The 19,613-nt window shown below is 43.1% G+C and overlaps 1 protein-coding gene across 11 annotated transcripts in view; it reads left to right on the top strand.

The window, feature by feature from the left end:
• Window positions 1-3,992: 3,992 nt before the first annotated feature.
• The window catches only part of MPPE1 (metallophosphoesterase 1), a 35,228-nt gene continuing 19,607 nt past the window's right edge, over window positions 3,993-19,613 (top strand). For 3 of the 11 annotated variants that reach the window (XM_025192596.1, XM_014526066.2, XM_014526065.2), the window contains exons 1-2: window positions 3,994-4,254; window positions 19,371-19,445. The gene's annotated coding sequence lies outside the window, so the exon portion shown is untranslated. Of the gene's footprint in view, window positions 4,255-8,738; window positions 8,826-10,631; window positions 10,720-10,915; window positions 11,007-12,806; window positions 17,900-17,959; window positions 18,189-19,367; window positions 19,446-19,613 lie in introns of those variants that run through there. The other 8 variants (XM_025192590.1, XM_025192591.1, XM_025192594.1 and 5 more) reach the window with 8 other exon arrangements.

Here is a 19,613-nt window from a genome sequence, read left to right as displayed (position 1 = left end):
GGTGGGGGGGCATTTTGCCTTTTGCTGGCTTTATGGTCTTTGCTCGAGCAAATAAACAGCTGTCTTTCTTTACCCGCGTTGTCTGTCAATCAAATTACAGCTAGACAACGAACCTTAGGGAGGTTTCTCCCACCACAAGTGGAGATTTCCACCACCACTCTGGGCAACATGTTCCAGTGCTTCACCACCCTCCTACTGAGAGAATTTTTCCTAATATCCAACCTAAATCTCTTTTGCTGCAACTTGAGACCATTTCTCCTTGTTCTGTCATCTGTTGCCACTGAGAATAATCCTCTTCAGAACCACCCTTCAGGTAGTTAAAGACTGCTATCAAATCCCCCGTCAGTCTTCTCTTCTCCAGACTAAATAAGCCCAGTTCCCTCAGCCTCTCCTCAGAAGTCATGTGCCCGAGCCACCGAACAATTTTCCTTGCCCTCTCTAATTTCCTTGCTGAACTCTCTAATTTGTCCACAGCCTTTTTGTCATGGGGGGTCCAAAACTGGACACAGTACTCCAGATGTGACCTCGCCAATGCAGAATAGAGGTGAATCATTTCTTGTCTCGATCTGCTGGCAATGGTTTACTAATGCAGCCCAGTCTGCTGTTAGCCTTTTTGGTAATAAGGGCACACTGTTGATTCATATTCAGCTTATTGTCCACTGTAACCCCAGGTCCTTGTCTGCAGAGCTACTGTTTAGCCAGTTGGTCCCAAGCCTGTACCAGTGCATGGGATTGTTCCATCCTAAGTGCCAGACTTTGCCCTTGTCCTTGTTGAACAGTTCCACAGTCTAATTTAAATTGAAAAACATGATTTCCTTTGACCAAATTTTAGCTTTCCAGTTTTCAGTTTAAATAAATTTCCACTTGCTCTTATTTGAAAAGGACTAATGTTTTTTTTCCCCATATGATCTGCATATCACCCAGCACATTTTTTATTTCATGCCTTCTTACCTGTCTCCTATCTAAGATAAGCAGACCTAGGACCAAATCTTATTTCACTGTATATGCCTGAATGTATCTAAGACCAAGTTTTGGCACTTAAGCACAGTTTGCAGTTCAGCTCACAACCCTAGTGAGCATTCTGGATAGCTGCTCAGTGAACTAAAATCACCCAGGTGTGCCCCAGTGCTGGCTAAATCCCAAAATGTAGCTGGACTAAAACAGCTGCAAGATGCTGATGCTATTTTCCAGTGGGGGATAACCTTCATGGTGAGAAGTGGCCAGTGTTGATCCTCAGGGGAAGGTGTTTGGTCCAGTGCTTTTCAACATCTTTATCAATGATTTGGATGTGGGGGTGAAGAGCTCACCGGCCAAGTGCGCAGATGACACCAAGTTATGGGGAAGCATGGTCATGCTTGAAGATAGGCTGCAGATACAGGCAGACCTAGACAGGCTGGCAAGTTGGGTGGATCAGAATCAAATGAAGTTCAACATTAAGAAGTGTAAAGTGCTCCATCTGGGGACAAAAAACCCTTTACACACCTACAGGCTTGGCAACACCAACTGACCAGCACCATGAATGAACAGGACTTGGGGGTAATAACAGACCACAGTATGAATATGAGCAGGCAGTGTGATGCTGTAGCCAACAGGGCAAATAATACCCTGGCATGCATCACAATCGGTGCATGTCCAGCAAAACTAGGGAAGTGATTCTTTCAGTCTACTCAGCATTGGTGAGACCTCAACTGGAATACTGCATCCAGTTCTGGGCACTGCACTTCAACAAGGATGTGGTAAAGCTCAAGATAGGTCAGAGAGGAGCCACCTGTATGATCAGAGACTTGCACGGCAAGCCATACGAGGAAAGGCTGAGGGGGACTGGTACTCTTCAGCCTGAAAAAGAGAAGACTGAGAGAGGACTTGATAGCAGCTTACCACTACATCAGAGGCATACTTGAAGGGCTCGTTGAACAACTGTTCACTAGATCGCCCTTGGGGATAACCAGGAGTAATGGCCATAAACTCCTGGAAGAATGTTTCAGACTCAACATTAGGGAAAACGTCTTCACAGTCAGGGTGTCCAGACTGTGGAATAGACTCCCTCTGGAGGTAGTGCAATTGCCTACACTGGAAATCTTTGGGAGGAGACTGGACAGTCACCTTGCTGGGGTCACCTGACCCCAGCTGTCTTTCCTGCCTGGTGCGGGGGGCTGGACCCGATGATCTTCCGAGGTCCCTTCCAGCCTTACAATCTATGAACGTATGAAAACCTTTTAGGCAGGCATGCCACAAATTAGCACCACACCCTCCCTGAATGCCACTTCAATCTGCTTCCTCTGCCTGATCTGCTCTTCTGTTCCCTGCCTTGTGCTCTCTTCCCCATCTGCTGCTCTGCTTTCTGCCTCCTGCCTTATCGGTTGCTGTGCTGCCTGCCCCATTTGCCTGTCCCCCTGCCGCACAGGCTGCCCCTGCCATTTGTGACGTGTGCTGCAAGTTGGCCGGCCCCTTCTATTCTAGTCCAATGGCCTAGTGCAGTGGTTCTCAACCTTTCTTAGACTTGAGGCACCCCTTGGAAAATACCAGCTCTTAGTTTTTACTTTTTTTTTTTTGACTACAGAAAAATAATGGAGCTAGTATTCCACTGCAGAGAATTCAGAAAGTTCACAACAGGTTGGAATGTGTTTAACAGTATGGATCCCTGTGTGAAAACTATAGAGTTAGATGACGATTCATGTTCTCATGTCTAACAGCGCTAACAGTGTGTGGCAACCTACAACCAGCAGCACATCCAAGGGAAGGGGTGCACTGGTGCGCTTGCCCCCCACCCCGTTGATCCCCGATCCACCCAAAGTTCAAAACCAACTGCCCAGCAGTGGCAGCAGTGTTTCCAGTCAGGCAGTGCTGAGGGAGTTGCCTGACTTCATGGCTCCTGGCCATTTACCTGATCCCTTCTCAATTCTTCATTCCACCTGGTGTTAAGCACCCTCTTCTTGTTTTTTTAATGGTCTTGATGTTTCACCAGTTCCCCCATGCTGCTGCCCCTTGGTTGATCCTGATAATGGAGTTCCTATTTCACAGCCCATCCCCGTTCCCAACTGTTTTTAACTCATGCCAATGAAAGGATGCTCATTGACCTTTTTGGCTCCTCTGTGAAACTGAATCCTAGTTCCTCAGGTCCCTCGTGGTTTAATAAAGCTTCTAGTTTCTGGGAATGGGGGAAAATATGTTGTGCTTTATAGGGGATGATGCCCCTCACCCTCTGCATTACTGTCAAGCTGTTGAGACCCTCCTCTTCCAGCCTCCCCCTGTAGTCTAGCAGCAACGGGGGCTGAATGTAGCTCTAGCACCCACATGGTGGGCGGTGATTGTGACGGAGCAGGGAGCGCATCCCACGTGTCATGCACCTCCTTTCCTCTTTTCAAGTCCTTGCAACAAGGTGCTTAGCAGAATTCGCAGCTTCATGGGAACCTGGGAGGCAGCCAGCAGCGCTTCTGCCAGGGCCTCAAGCTGGCGGCCCCTGGGCTGTCAACCCTGCACCGCAGTGCCAGCACCACCATGGCCCCTCTGGTGGCTGATACGTGTCTTCGGGAACTCCTGGCTTCTGACTTGTAGTCACTTCTGTACAATTTTCCTTTACTGTTATAGAGATAGATAGATAGAATGGTAAGATGGTGCATGCATGTGTGTATACACACACACACATATATGGTAAGATGGTATAGATAGATCTATATATATATGTCTATATGTGTGAATACACACACATATATAGACATATCTGTCTATACCTTCTATCTATAACACCTTACTCTGTGTGTGTGTGTGTGTGTGTGTGTGTGTACACAGACGTCGCCTACACTGGAGCCGAGGGGGGGGTGGGGAGCAGCGGGTCACAACCTTCGCAGACGCCAACGGAAGGGGGCGGAGCCTCTGCGCCTCTCACAAGCGTTCGGCCCCGCCCCGCCTCCCTGTGCCACTTCCCGAGCCTCGTCTCCGTGGCAACCAGCGCCAAGGAGGGGCCTTGCTGTGGAGCGGTCGCCTGTTAATGACGTCACCCCTCCGACGTGTGGGCGGGGTAGTGCTTAGATGTTGACCTCTGTGCCTGCCTGTCCCGAGCGCGCGGGAAGGCAGGCGCCGCGCGGTGCAGCCGGGCTCGGGGTCCTTATGGCTACCGGTAGCGACGGGGGAGCAGTTTGAAAACGAGGGTCTGCGCACGGCTCTTTCGCTCGCCTCGGTCATCTGCTCGTTGCCGGGGCGACTGCTCCGCCCCGCCCATCAATGGCGCTACCCGAGGTGCACAAGTGTCTACAAGTGAGTGGGGGCGGGGCCTTGCAGGTGGGAAACGGGTGCAGTCGCCCCGCTTGGGGATTGGCCAGTCACCAGTTACATCACAGCGGGGGGGGGGGCTCCAGCTCGAGGTACCCTCGATGGATTTAGCCCCGCCCCACCCGGCCTTGCGCCCCCTGCAGGACAGCGGCTGCTGCAGGCCCAGTTCGGGCTGAGGCCTGTGGGCCAGGGGGTGCAGCCTGGGGTTGCACACGGTAGCTTGTGCCCTTGGCAAGATCAGCCTCTAGCAGGAGTGTGCTGTGTCATGTGCCTGGTGTGTGGGCATGGCGCCCTGCGCTTCCCCAGTGGAAGCAAGGGGTGGTCCTTCTTGCAGGGTGTGGCTGAGTCTCCAGGCCCCCTGGTTGCTGTTGCATCCTTTGTAGGTGTTGCGAGGAGATAAGCTATGAATGCAAGCTCAGGCTTCATCCCCCGGCTCCCACTGCCTGGCTCTTCTGTCAGCACCATTGTGCATACACTAATGTTTGAACTTGGATGCCACTGGGCTCACAGGCAGGGCCAGACACAGGCATGGGTGAACTGGATGGCTGTCTAGGGCCCGGATAGAAAGGGGGCCTGAAAATGGTAATTTAAAAATTATTATTATCATTATCTGGCCAAGGCGGGGCTGATACTAAAAGTTGGCCCCGGGGCCACCAGAAGTCTAGGTACGGTGCTGCTCACAGACGTTAGGGAGGGGTGCCGCCAGTCCAAAAAGGTTGGGAACTGCTGGTCTAAGGAGCAGTGCCTTTAGTCAAGAAGGACTGAGAACCACTGATCTGGAGGATAATACACTAACAGTTTTTCCACTGGTGTCTCCTGGCTCTTATAGGAGTGGGTGATTATGGTTATCATAATCATAATTGTGACTAATGTCACAATGACATTAGTGATGTTGGTAGTATTTATTATTGTGGCAGTGCACTGTGTGTGCCTGCCACTTTAAGGGCCTGGAGCTGGCAGCCTCCAGGTGGCTGATGAGGGCAGCCATTTTGAGGCAAAGGCTGCCTATATAAACAAGGCAGTTTGGCTGCAGGAGGTGAGGCAGTAACATTGCCTGGTTGTAGGGCTGCTGAGAATGACCTGAAGGAAAGGGGGAGCTGCAGGGGGTTGGTAAGGAGGCTCCTGGGCATGACCTGAAACTGCACCCTGCCAGGAGTGGGTGGTCTGGTGGGGCTCTCAGTGGTGCGGGAGCCCCCAGGAAATGCCAGGCCAGTTATCACCCCGGTGAAAAGCGGGTCGGGGTGCCTTAACCCCTAGCTCCCACTGCTACCGGGTGGGTTACCCTTGAGTTTGTTGGAGGGCCTAGAGAGGACGGACCCCGAGAGTGGGAGTGATGTGGGCGTGGTGCTGTGGTTGCCCCCGAGAGGACGGGGAGTAGTGGCATGGTGAGGCCCGGAGACAGAGTGAGCGGCTAGAGACCCAGCCTGAAGGGAAGAGTACCCTTGATTGGCCCAAGCTGGGGCCAGGACTACGGTAGTCAAAAGGGCCGGGGGCCCACCGCGAGGGACGCCCGAGAGCCGGGGGCCTGGGGTCCCGACCGCCCTGGAGGTGGGCCAGGGCAAGTGGCCGAAGGTCCCAGGGGGACCACACCCGAGAGGGGAAACTGGCTTCGGGGGGGCGAGGTAGCCCGGATGAAGGCGGAGAGGCTGCCTGAGGGGAGAGGATCATAGAGGGGTCCTGTACGGATGATTCTGGGGCCCAGTGTGGGGCTGGTGATTATAGCAACACTATAATGCCATCTGCGAGGCTTGGGCTGCGGTATTAGGGGAGGTCGGAGCTGCAGAGCGCCCCCTGGCATCGGGGCATTACAATGGGCAGCCTTCCACTTAATTGACATCTTAATTGAACTAATTATCATCAAAGGCATGGCGGGTGAGATGGGTGGGCGGGCGGTTGCCCAGAGACAGGTGGGCGGGCCGTGGAGATCGGCCCCCTGTCACAACTATGATCTATAGTGATTCCACAACCTTCTGGTGGCATTTCCTCCACCAGGGTTGAGACTAGTATCCCCCTCTAAATTGCTTTTGTGCCCAAAGCCATTGGCATCCTAGAGATTGCCATGTTATGTAACTGCCACCCAGCACTAGGTGTTGACAGTCTCAGGTAGTACTACCTACTGTAAATTACAATAGCAGGCAAACCTGATCTGACCCAAGCTGACCCTCCCATGTGATAAGTGTGGAAAGGACTGTCTTTCAAGAATTGGGCTGTACAGCCACAGTCATAGATAGATGTTCAACGAGCTGATGCCTCACCATGCACATCTGTTGTCTTGTAAGACAAACATATGCCTCTTATTAGGGTTTATTTTCTTGCTGTCCTCATCTCTGGCTTGTTTGCAGCTTCTAAAGTTGGTGGCTTCCTGAATTGAAGAGGCCCTAAGCTAGCTATCTACCTGACTAGGACAGAGGCTCTGGCTGGGGAGATATCCAGGGACTGTCGGGCGTCTTCCATTCCCTCATCCATTCATGTCTCCAAGCATAGTTTCACTAGGCAGTGTCCACTGGATCCTTGGACTTGTTCAAGGGTCACTGGGCACTGGCTGGTGGGCTCTGCTTGCTGTCCTCTTTTGGCACATGCATTAATAACGTTTGGCCCACGCTCCCACCCCTGTTTTAACTTTTGTTATCTCCCAGAATCTGCTGGTGTGTTCTTAGTGGCCTCGTGGCCTGAGGGAGGCTTACAGATTTTGTGGTGGGCCTAGATTACCGACAATCAGTACAGCAAGTAGGCTGACTAGAAGAGAAAATGTATGCTGTCACGTCTATCATACAGGCCTGATGTCAAGTTTGTTACCATTTGCGTAGCAATGCAAGAAACAAGCTGCATTGAACTTAGTTTTTTGTTTTTAAAATGTGTGACAAGTCTCTGAACACTTATGTGGCATTTAACTTCATTTGTTTGAGGAATCCAAGTACAGTGGCAATACTTGTATGTAATTTACTCAACAGAAGTGAATCTAATGTCTCCTGTATTTAATGTTAGACTAAGCAAAAGACTTGACTTTAAAATGTTGGGAACATATGATTGAGTCAACTAAATTGCATGTGAACCGCATATAATAGTATTGTAGTATTTTGCGGGAAGTAATTTAAATCTATATGATAATTTTAATTCAGCAGACCTTCATTGGGACTGATTAAGCATAAGTGTATCTTTATGCCTTTCGGCAGATCTGGGCTCTAGATTTGGCAGCATAGCTCAATAGCATGTGTGCTTTGTTCCTACCCTGTCCTTTATATACAAATACATTTAACCTGGTGACAAACTAAGAGCAGCTGGGTACATTTACATGAGATGCCTTAATGCACAGTGGACTGTTATACTGCACATTAGTGCACACGGCAAAAACTGCTAACGTGCAGTAGGATTAGTCTGCAGCACATTAAGCTTCACAAAGAAAAGTTTGCCCTTGCATTAGTGCAGCTACTGTGCCTTTATCTGGCACCTCATATCAGAGGTACTAAGCTTAGTGTGCAGTAACAAAAGCGCATTAATGAATGTGTAGATGCACCCACTGATACAGATTCACTAATCTGTACAGAAGAGAATACCTTTTGGTATGTATCTCAAGGCATTTGTGTTTAGGTTTACACAAACATTATGAAACCAACAGCTTTTCCAGGTGTCTTGCTTTATATATGTGACTAACCAGAGATAAGTGTATTAATGTTTATGAAGAGAAATGTTAGTCAGCCAGTCCATGCTAATGCAGTATCTTAAACATTCTATTTGATGAAGTATCTCTTTCTTACTTTCCAGCTCAGTGATGAAAATGAACTACTACTTAAGAAGCTGAAAAGGCTGCACAGGAAAAATAAACAGCTAGAAAGTGATTTGGCTCAGATTCAGGAGAAATTACATCTGCAGCAGTTAATGCATGACTATGTCACAAGCAGAGAGTAAGACTGATTAGCTTAAAACAGAAAGTAATGGGTTCAAATCTCAAATTGAGACTGCTTGTAGTAGGGGTGACAGTGCCATGCAGTACTTTTCCTTAGGATAAAGGTCTTCAGACCTGTGTTTAAAACTAACCCTTTGCACTGGACCAAAGTTGTATTTCAAGCAAAACAGGTCTATATGCTGGCGACTTGTGCTTTTGCTTACTTAGTTGGTGTTCTACCCAGGGTTTGACTTGGTCTAAAATGCTTTAGAGTTTCTTGATGATGATAAATACTGTATAAGAGAATGAAATGTGGCATATTTGAAAGCATTAGTGCTACTTAAAATGTTTTGAAATTTAGACTTCAGAAGAGACTTTTTTTCCCTTCTCTTTATTTTGAAAAGGACCCAGACAGCTTTCCACACATCTTTGTACAGAACCTGTAGCAAGACTTTCAATGCTGAATGAAAAATATAGAAAAGTTACTTTATTTATCTGCCGCCATTCTGACACATTTCTTTACTGTTCTGAAAGCTGTTTACATTACATTGGTTTACATTAAGCTGTAGCATTTATTTCAATTAAGTGTTCAGGTTCAAACAGAAGCCTACTTATGGCACACGATGAGTGGCATTCCCAAAAAGGAACTTGGATGGAAAGGGGAAAGTGCTAGGTAAGTTATTTTGGTAAATCTCTCTCAGAGTTAGTGGAGTGTGTTCCTTCTTGCTAGGACTAGCTTACTTTAAGGTGGAGGGGTTGTGATTTACCTCTTTTAGGTAGGATATACTGTATTTTGTCACATGCAACATGCACCTTTTCCCCCCCAAAATCAGCTCTCCAAAATTGGGGTGGATGTTTTAAGTGGGAAGCCGTTCTCTTCACTGGAGGGGGGGTGGAAAGCTAGCCTATATGTGCTATGCAGCTGCCAAGATAGTGGAGTCCTGTGTTAAGCTAGTCATTTCATTGACACTTGTGAATTATAGAGGTTGCAGACTCTCATAAGTAGCTTTTGCTGTACTCAGTATATTTAAGGGGTCTTCCTATCTTATACTGGTATGTCTGTGCTGCTCACTGTAGTATAAAGATATCTGAATTAGCTTGCTAAAAGCTAACTCGGATGCTGGAAGCAGTCTATCTATTGCAACACAGGGAGAAGCAGAGTAGATTAATTTGCATGGAGATCTGTGTTGTGACTAGACTGCTTCCTGCATTTGAGCTAGCTGAGGTCTCTTTATACCATACTGCATTCTGCAGTGTAGATGCACATCCATTGTGTATATAGACTGCTTTGCTTGTACACTATAGTCAGGTTATTAAATTCATCAGTACGTTTCATGAATATGATAGTTTATCAGCTGTCATTTTCAGAATGGGAGCCTTGTAGTGATTTTCGGTCAAATCAGACTCAAGTGTTCACATTTTGTGGAACAGTCATTGTCAATAATCTGAAAAACTACCAATGCTTTGCCTAAGTGATAAAAGATTTCAAGGTTTATTAATATCCAAGAGATTCTTCTTAAATAAGAACATTTCTTTCACTGATTCATAGATTGGAAGGGACCTCAGAGATCATTGGGTCCAGCCCCCCACACTCTAGACAGGAAGACAATTGGGGTTAGGTGACCCCAGTGAGGTGACTGTCTAGTTTCCTCTTGAAAACCTCCAGGGTACATGACTACACCACCTCTGCAGGGAGTTTATTCCACATAAGCTCCCTGACTTGCATGGATCAGTTTTGTATATTATAGTTAAGGCTCTTGATAATAAATGGCTCGCTTACTCAGCACTTAAATGAACCTTTTTTTTAACTGTTTCTAACTCGCCCTTTTTGAATAATAGTTCATTGTTATCCTCATTACAGAAGTAGCTATGTGTATAGTACTTATTCTTCTGTTGCCTTATCACACTAATTTTGTTAGGTGAAATGACCACATGTATGTGTTGTATTTAATTTTGATTTATAAGCAAATGGTCAAAAATAAAATCATAACTCACACTTAATGTTTAACATTTTGTCTTCTTAACTTTAGGTAATTAACTATCTCTGAAAAGTTTTAATTGATTTATTAAAATGTTGGTCAAGTACCTCCCTCATTAAGTATCTTGACCTAAATAAAAGTTTTATTTTTAAGAAAACCTTAAAAAAAAAAAAAAAAAAAAAAAAAAAGCCTTGGGTACAACTTAGGAACATTGTAGTTTTACCCAAGTGTACGTTTTGGAGAAGGAAGGGTTCTCTCTATAACTGGTCACATTTTATGGTAACTAAAACATCATTCCAAAGACTGAAGAAGTCTTAGACCTGTGGATTAGATACTAATCCATGAAGATAGTGCACCTATTAACTAGGCATTTGTAGGATGACATTTAAATGAGTGTTCTTTAACTTGTAAGAGACAGTTTGTTTAAGTATCTACTGTACATGCATTTAAACATTTTTTTTTCTACCTAAATGGTTTTGTTTCTTTAACTTTCTATAAAGGATATGTTATTCACTTTATTACACACAATTATGAGGATTATGAAGAATTATTGACCAGCTCATGGTTACCGTGCAGAAAAATAACTATGTATGTTCATTTTGTATAATTCTTAATAATTTGTGGTCCTGCTATGCAGGGCTAGTGCTATGAAATACAGCTACAGTCCAAAGCTGATATGTAACCAATAGTAAGCAGGCCTTTATTTTTAAAGGATGTTAGACTACCATCCTACTCTTTAATGACTTAATTGTTTAACTAGCAATTCATATACTTCTGTTCTCAGACTACTTCAGATGTATAATAATCTACAGAAGCATTATGGTAAAGAAATAAAAATAAACCAGGAACAAAGTGAAACAATTAGAAATCTCACAGTAAGTATGACAACTTTCAGATTTATGTCAAATAATTTATGTTAGTTATTATGCAGTAAACTAGGAAAACTAAAAACTTGCCTAATTTTGGCATTTACAGCTCTATATTCTGATAGATCAGCAGCACAGAACTCATTGTTTTCAGAGTAGGGTATGTTGGCTGGTTTACAGTAGGTTCAGATCAGGAGCAACAAAATATATATATTTTATTTTTTTGGAGAGATGACTTGGTATCCTTGATTAGCGCATATTCTTGCAGACCAGTTATAAGCACAGACAAATTCATTTTAAAATTATTTCTCTTTTCTTCAACCTGTTGCTTTAAAAAACTTATTTTATATCACTTTGGGATCACTACATTTGAACTCAAAATTCAGGTTTGACTATTAAGTTGAAACCTATTTGCTTTTTGTACACTGCTTCTTAATTTTCTAGTTTTTTAACAGGTTAAAATTAATGAGCTAGAACAACAACTTCAAGGGCAAAAACAAAGAATTGAGCAGCTAGAATTTAAAAAGATCTCTAAAAAAGATAGCGGTATTTCTGGAAAAAGGACCACAGCTGCAGAGAGAGAAGTGACATCTCGTAGCTGCATATGCAAAAAGATGGGAGGTTGTTCCTGCAAATACATAGGTAATAATTATGTGGTTGGTTCTGCTGTAGAAAACACTAGGAGTGGTAGTTTTCATCCTGGTGCATGTGTACCACCTCTGCCTGTTTGTTTTATTATTTAGTATTGCAAATACAGTTCAGCTTTGGGAAATGACTTTGTAAAAATGGCACCGTCTCTTTATTTGACACCTCCCCATGCCCCAACACGCACATAGGTTGCTCTTATATTTTAGTGACAAATATAAGTGTTTCTTCTGTACTTGTCATTTGGTGGGGTGTGTTTTGTGTGTGTGTTTTTCCATCATTTTGTTCAGATATGAGCTTGGGGAAAATATATGGAGAGCTGTTAAGATGCTCCTTTTTTTTTTTTTTTTTTTTTTTGGAGGTGATACATGAGACATTCTAGCTGTATTTAAAAAAAACAAAACAAAACAAACAAACAAACAAAAAAAAAATAAAAAAAATACCAGAACCCCTTCCAGATTAAATCCAGAATCCTGTGATACCATTTTTGTATGATTGGGGTTTTTTTTGAGTAAAGCCAGACTGACTTTAAAGTAAGGTGTATAGGGAGGTACATATACCCAATCTACTGTGACCTCAAGGTTTTTGTCAAAATCCAAGACCACACTGATTCTAAAGAAAAACCTTACCCGTTAGTAATTTAATCTGGTAGATCATCTGACCCTTTCCCTCTCCCCTTCTACCCTCTGCCAAAGTCTTTCTTTCAATTGCATATGTAGGCTTTTTTGTTTTAGAATCAAGTGGTAACAAACAGTTTTCAGAATTGACTTGTGTAAAACTTACATATATAAAATCTGACTGGTAAGTTCTGATTTCTCATGGTGCTAGAAAGATATGGGGCCAATTTAAAGGCAAATCATTTAAACCCTTTTAAAATAGCCATAATTTTCTTGAAGTAACACCAAATGCTGGAAACTCTAGGTATAATGTAACTTGGATGCATAAGAGGATGATTGTAATAATTAAAATATGAATTTTTAAATTTGAATATAGATATATTGCTATTTGAAATTCAGAAGCTGAAGAAAGAAAATAAAAAGTTGTCTACAGAAAGGAGAATGCTAAGAAATGAATTAGCTGGGCTAGACAAGGTAACTTGCTTGAATAAACTTCAGAAGATAAATATTCCCAGTGTGAGTTGAAATTTAGCTGTAGATTAAACATGTAGCCTTGTGAAAACAGATTTCTCTGTCTGGTTGCCTGATAGCATTTCAAAAAAGGAATACAGATCAACAACTCTTGAAAACATGCTTGTTCAATATAGTGTTCAGGTACATGTTTTCTTTATGATCTTGGTAAGAGCAGAATTATTTTTGCTATAGTTTATCCAAGTTACTTCTGGAGCAGGACTCTTTGGCTGCTTTTTTGGCTTGGGGCACTGGAAGTTAATGTGAGGAGTTACTGTTTCTGGATATGGGACAATACAAGTTAAAAGGCTAAATCTGTCCAGCTGAGTCAGCTGTATGTATGTGTACATTACTTTTTCTGAAAACAAGCATTTGATTTTACCCTTTTTGTTGTTCATTTTTATTTTAATTAGTACAGCTGGGTTCTTTCGTTGGGAAGACAGGTTTTATTTCAGTGCTGTGGAACTGAGATGCTTGTAGAGTACTCTCTTTGTATGACATTCCAGGGGATTGGGCTCCCAGTTAATTGTAGTACTTTTCATAATCAGAGGAAAACAGGGATGGAAGGGACCTTGGCAAGTCATTTTAGTCTGGCACTTGCAATGTTTTCTGGTGGTGGGCTGGGATTTCTTGGCTCCGGTCCAACGGTGGCCAGTGCCAAGATCTGTCTGCTGCTTCTGCCTGCTGCCTGGCCACAGCACAACGCAAGCAAGGCTCCCCACTGCCTGGCAATAGGGTGGCACAAGGTGAGCAAATCCCATCACCTCTGAAGCCATCCTGGCTCCATGGGTCAGATCTGATGGCTCTGTAGGCCATAGGTTGCTGACCCTGATCTAGTCCAACCCTCTGCTCACGGCAGTCTTCACCATCTAAACTTGAGGAGCCAGGTGATGTTGACACCCCTGGTCTAACCTGTTCTTGGTGCATAAACAGCTCTCGTACAACTACCAAGCACAGTGGCCAAAAACAACAAGAACACCTTAAACTGTTGCATATAAAGTAGGGTGATGAAGACACTGCCAATGTCCTGCTGAGGCAAGGACAGGAAGTAGTTTGTTAAAATGCACTTGAGAGAATATTGTTCCCTCTGTGCAGACAACAATCCTAATAATTGTTGTCATGAGAGTTGTAGGAGAACAAGCTACAGAGTGATTAAAGTCTTTTGCTCGTTTCCTGTATACTTGAATGTTTCCTCTAAGAGCATATATGTCCTCTGCTCTAATTTTAAACCTGTTTAATTTGATAGCATTACAAGTGCAGCAGAAAGTGATGCTGATGATTCTTTAGGTCCCCACTCTTGTCTGTAGAACTGTCCCTGGAGCAGTATGAGCCCAAGCCTGATGTTTTATTTAGGAACAGGGTTATTCTCAGGTTGAAGGTGCTGTCCTGTGCAAACCTGAGGTCATGGCTACTGGTCACTACATTTTATTATAGATGGTTTATTTAGCACCATGATATATGTGTGGCATTTTACAAAATAGACAGGTTCCCTGCTACAGAGCACTTGCAACCAGGGTTAAACCAGAGGAGGATGGAAAATGCAAGAAGAGAATGGAGGCAACTGTAGCATATACCACTTTTGCAAGAAGTTTCTTTGTTACATTTTTATCGCAGAATTTTGAGGTGTACTCATTTAATTACTGGGTAATTACATTCCACTTATTGTTCCAGTAATTCCTCTGTAACTGCATTTGGAAGTGGCATTCATTTTGTCTTAACCACTGCAAGATTATCTGGATTCCTTCACTGCTAAATTCCTCATTCTTACCTTTTATCCTTTTCTTCACTGTTACATCTCCATTCTTTCTGGACTTCCTATCAGTTCTCAGCTCTCTGGTATTTTTGCTGTCTAGTTTTTGAGTGCTCAGAGAAATGCACCTAAATTTGAAGTTGTTTGTTTTAGATTTGTTTCAGGGTCCTACTGAAACCTCTCTGGTTATAAAATGTCTTCATCAATTTGTTCCAGCTGTCCTTTCAGACTTTGCTTTCTCAACTGCTTGTTTGTTTGTCTGACACTACCCATTCTCTAGTCCTCCATGCAGTTGGGTTTGTGTCACAACTTTTCCTTGTCATGTTAACACTGCTTTTTTTGTATTTTTTCTGCCATGCTGGCTTCTCTTTTGCTTCTCTTTTTAATTTCTGTCTGCCAGTATCATTTCTAGTTCTTTCTCTTACCGTATGTAAATCTTGAAAAATATCTTGCAATCAGTTTGTATGATAGATGCTCCTCCAAAATAAAGCTGTAAACTGTTGTGTAGTGTGGCTAATTGCTACATCTCTCTCCATCTGGCCCTGCATATCAGTAGTGGCAAAGTAATTCCTATATATGTAACTTGCAAAGCACTCTGGGCAGGTGCTCAAAGAGGGGAATGATTTGAGCTGTGGCTATAATCTCCCAATTACTATTGGGAAATCTTTCTCAAGAACAAAGGATGAATGCCAATTATTTCTTTCTTTTTTTTGTTTAGGATTTTTTTTGATGAGATAGAAGATTTAAAGCATGCTCTGCAAGAATCAATTAAACTAAATAATCAGTATGAAAAATGCTTGAAACGAATCAGTGCAACATATGGACTTGCTTTTACTTTATATTCTGTAACATAGTTAATTGCTATAACTTAATAGCAATTAAACTCCCCTGTTTAGATTTTGATATTTAATGTTTAGTTCTGCAAAACAAAACAAACTCAATTCACTATCAGGTAGCATACAACTTTCATAACATAATCATGGCTTTGAATTCAAGATACTTTAATGCTTTCATATTTTGGACAATGACCTTATGTCTTTTGGCATAGTTTTAAAATAAAACATGTCCTTTGTAAATGTTATTGTGTTAGAAATTCAGTGGTGTTGTTTTTTGTTCCATACGAATGTTGCAGGAATACTTTTGTACACTTCGTAACAAGTTTTTTTTTTTTTTATAAATCTTGTATATATATTATATACATTCCACAGTGAAAATGGTGCCTTGTGCTGAGCTTGAACTGCAAAATCAGGTGGCAGCTGCTCTTTTACATTCCTGAAAGGCAAATAAAGTGCCTCACACCAGAGGAAAAAAGGAGGCTTGTAGGATGAGGAAGAATAGACAGTTGGAGGGCATGGAAAAATGGAGGATGGTTACTGCAACATGATCATGGGCTTCCTCAATTTATACTTTGTAATGTTTCAACTTCCAAGTGCATATATAGCTTTTAAAAATGTAGCCTCGATAATAGTGAGTGTTGCCACATAGATGTAGCTTTCAGAGGGATCTGAATGAGGAAAAACGAACGGCCCTGTGAACCAGTATGGGGATAACATCTTATATGGTAGGTTGCCCTCTAGAACAGGGGTGGGCAAACTTTTCTGGCAGCGGGCTGGAAGGACCCACCCTGAAAAAGGCACATCAGCCAAATGTTGCTGAAGTCCCATGTCTGCAGGCTAGGTCCAAGGTTTCTACAGACAGGACCCACTGCCTGTGGGCTGCTGAACCCTGCTCTAGAAGATAAGTCATGTAGAAAAAACAGTTGAAATGTATTGGAAGCAGCACCATGTGGCAGTGTAAAGGGATTTGGTAGGAGATACAGCAATGCTAGACATCCTTGAGATAAACATCCTGGACCGTCATGGCTACAGCATAAGATGGTGGAGAAAGACACTTAAAGTTGGTTTATTGGGGAAGGGAGATGACGAGGGGTTAAAAATGTGCAATGTTGGCTAGGGAGGCAAAAGTAACAATAAGTAAGAGTTGATTGGGGCATTTGAAAAGGCTTCAGCTGTTTGGAGTAGAAGGAAAGCTCTGCTCTACAAAATGCTGAAAGAAAACTGCACACAGGCCACGTTTTAAGTCCAAAGTGAAAATGAAATGGAGGAATCAAAGACCCCTGGTTTTAGGTGTGGGAGATTAAGATAGAGGACTCAAAGTGACCAGTAACTCTGATTTGACAGTGTGGGCTCTAGAAGATGGTAGTGGTGTCAAAAGAAACAAAAAAGGGAAAACAGGGACTCTTTAAAGAAATAAGCTCACTTTTACCTGTGTTATGCTGATACAAATACAGAATGCAACTCTGTAGAAGTCTGCATTTCCAAAGCACTGCTGTCACAATGGTGCTGACTTGGCATTACATTGCATACGCTGAGTTTATTTATGACCTGATGCCTCTCTTTGTTAAGTCGGTATGAATGGTCACTGACTCGATAGGAACAGAATAGGACATTTTCATCTTTTATGACCTAAGTTTTTTTTTCAATTGTGTTACGTAAGTTCTAAGGTTAAAAAAAATCTGTTATAACTTTAGGACAAAGTTCTAAACAAAACAGTTATGATGGGGACTTCTAACAGCTGTATAGTTGTCCCCCAGTATATTTCAACATGGTTAAATCATGCAGCAAAGCTAGGACTCATGTTAATTTTGGTCCCTGATTCCTGCTAACTGCTGTGTGTTATAGAACAGTTCTGTTGTTACCAGGCTCCAAGTATGCTACGTTTTGTACTGAGAATCACTATTATACCTACAGTTCCAGTCAAGCTGGCTTTGTATTTTTAGTTTAAAAGGAGCACAGCGGTGAGAAAACACGAGGAGGGGAGAACAGCCAACCAGAATTAATCTATGATTAACCAATGCCAGACCTCCTTGGACCAAAGGCTAAAACAACCAATCCAGATCAGTATTTCAGTTGGCCAATAGGAAGAGATGTCTTGTAGCCTTCTTGTCAGTACCAAACCTGCTTGGCTCTGTCTGTCACAGCCTTTTGCAAGCAGGCGAGGGAAGGCAGAAGCCATTTCTGGCATCCTGCCGGTTTGCAGCACAGCTCTTTCAGTACCAGCAGCAAAAGCACCAAGCCAGGGACATATCCAGGGAGGATTTTTATCTTCCTTGCTCTTCTTGGGTGGTTTTCTGCTGATACTGGTGATCTTTTTAAAAGGCTTTTCCACCGCATTTTCTTTCCTGGTCCACCTTGGCTTTCGGCATTCAAAGGGATGTTCTAAATGACTGAAGATTTTTGTTTTTTCAGCACCGTTTTGTAGCTCAGTATCTGTATGGATAGATCCCCAGTTGAGCTGGAGAAATCACTTAATGGAGAGCAATTATTGAAAAGCAGCTGAACATTGGGAATGAATTTGCTTTATTTTTTCTGTATCCTAATGTAAGTTAAGGATGTACTGACATTTATTATTCAGTTGAGTTCTACTTTGCTGGGAGAGCAGATTATCCAAGAGCTGCCAAAATCTACCTCGGGTATCTGAAGGAGGTACAGTTTGCCCACAAATCACTTGATTTTCATTAACAGGCTTGCAGGACAGGAAAACTAAATTTGATTCTTTGATAGAAGAACTTTTTCCAAAGGGAAGGTTATTAATACTTCACCATCATGGAACTTCTTGTTCCTTCCCCTGAAACAGCTGGCCCCAGTCTGTTCCAGATGCAGTACTGGAGTAAGTGGATCATTGCTTTGAATTAGAGAATGGTGCATAACAATGCAGCTGCATCATAGTATAGCTGCTATCCTGTGGGTATTTGCAAGACGTGATGACTATGATTTGTGTGGCAAAGGATAACGTTTTAGCAAAAGTGTCTAATAGAGGAACAGAAGATATTTATGATTTGCCTGTGTTTGCATGAGTTTACTGTCATATGAAACAGGATTGTTGAAATTGTTTGTTTGGCGTGGTTTTTTTTTTTTTTTTTTTTTTTTTTTCTGCTCACAGGTTAGCACTAGTCAGACAACCAGTATACAAAGGCCGGTTTTGTTTAACTGCTGCTTTCTGTGGTGCTTTGTCATTTAGCTAGCACAGGGGTGGGCAAAATGCGGCCCAGGGGCTGGATGCGGCCCGCCGGGCCATTCTATGCGGCCCGTCAGGCCATTCTATCCGGCCTGCGGGGCCCCTAAAAAATGTAGAAAATTTATATTAATCTGCCTCCGGCTGCCTGTCGTGTGGCCCTCGATGGCTTGCCGAAACTCAGTAAGCGGCCCTCTGCCCAAATTAATTGCTTGCCCCTGAACTAGCAGTTTCTGCATTTGGAGGCTCTTGCCCCTGTATTGGGTCCTGTGCTCTTCTAAAACAGCTACTAATATATTGAATAGCATACATTTTGTAGTATGTGCCTCTGCTTTGCAAATATTCACTTTTAGTCAAGTTGCAGAGGCCAGCATTTTAAAAAGTGTCTGTTAATTCCTGAGTGGTCTAACTTTTGGTTGTCTAACTCCAGATATTTAGGGTATCTGCCCCTCCCACTTCCTTCTTCCCTCCCATTTGAGGCTACTGATTGTCCGGAATTCCAGGTTGATGGCTATGGATGTTTTGATTGAGCATCCAAAATTAAAGGCTTTCAAAACTATTGGGCACCTAGTGAGTGAATCACTTCTTATCTGTTAAAATGAATAACTTCGCCTATTTTCAGCTTACAAAGTGTTTAGATGTGTGGAGAGCAATGCTTAGTACTTGCAGCTTTCATTGCTTTTTATCATCGGACCACAGGAAAGCAAATCATGTTTCATTCTTCTGTTTTTAAAAGATTACAGATTTCCCTTTAATACCTCTTCAAATCTGTATTGAAACAATGCCACTTTCCTCTTTCGATAAGCATGCCTCTAACTGGCTGTCTTTTAAAAGCAGGTTCAGCCATGCTGTGTCATCTTCTAACTGAACTCCAGAGAGAGGCTGCACACGGAGTATCCATTTTGCTCTAAGGTAAATCTAGTGACTCGGCTGTCCCTTAAGGCTTTTTTGTGCACAAAACAATTTTTCTGCACAGGCCTATGGAAGAAATAGTATTGTGAAAGTGCTGCTTCTACTTTAACTACGAATAAAGATAGTTCCTTGATATCCAGGAAGACTTTTACTTCCAACAACAGTAAA

Source organism: Alligator sinensis, unplaced genomic scaffold (genome assembly GCF_000455745.1).
Source record: "Alligator sinensis unplaced genomic scaffold, ASM45574v1 scaffold1143_1, whole genome shotgun sequence".
In the NCBI taxonomy this organism is placed as follows: Eukaryota; Metazoa; Chordata; order Crocodylia; family Alligatoridae; genus Alligator; species Alligator sinensis.
The sequence above is the reverse complement of the archived record's forward strand: the minus strand, read 5'-3'. Positions and strand labels throughout refer to the sequence as shown.